The sequence below is a fragment of the Physeter macrocephalus genome, chromosome 4 (genome assembly GCF_002837175.3).
Source record: "Physeter macrocephalus isolate SW-GA chromosome 4, ASM283717v5, whole genome shotgun sequence".
NCBI classification, from domain to species: Eukaryota; Metazoa; Chordata; class Mammalia; order Artiodactyla; family Physeteridae; genus Physeter; species Physeter macrocephalus.
The window spans coordinates 142699947-142700244 of NC_041217.1; positions in this window are offsets into that span (position 1 = coordinate 142699947).

Genomic DNA, 298 nt, shown 5'->3' on the forward strand with positions numbered 1-298 from the left:
CTTGGATTGATCCCTTGATCATGTAGTGTCTTTCCTTGTCTCTTGGAACATTCTTTATTTAAAGTCTATTTTATCTGATATGACTACTGCTACTCCAGCTTTCTTTTGATTTCCATTTGCATGGGATATCTTTTTCCATCCCCTCACTTTCAGTCTGTATGTGTCTCTAGGTCTGAAGTGGGTCTCTTGTAGATAGCATATATATGGGTTTTTTTTTTTTTTTTTGTATCCATTCAGCAAGCCTGTGTCTTTTGGTTGGAGCATTTAATCCATTCATGTTTAAGGTAATTATCGATAT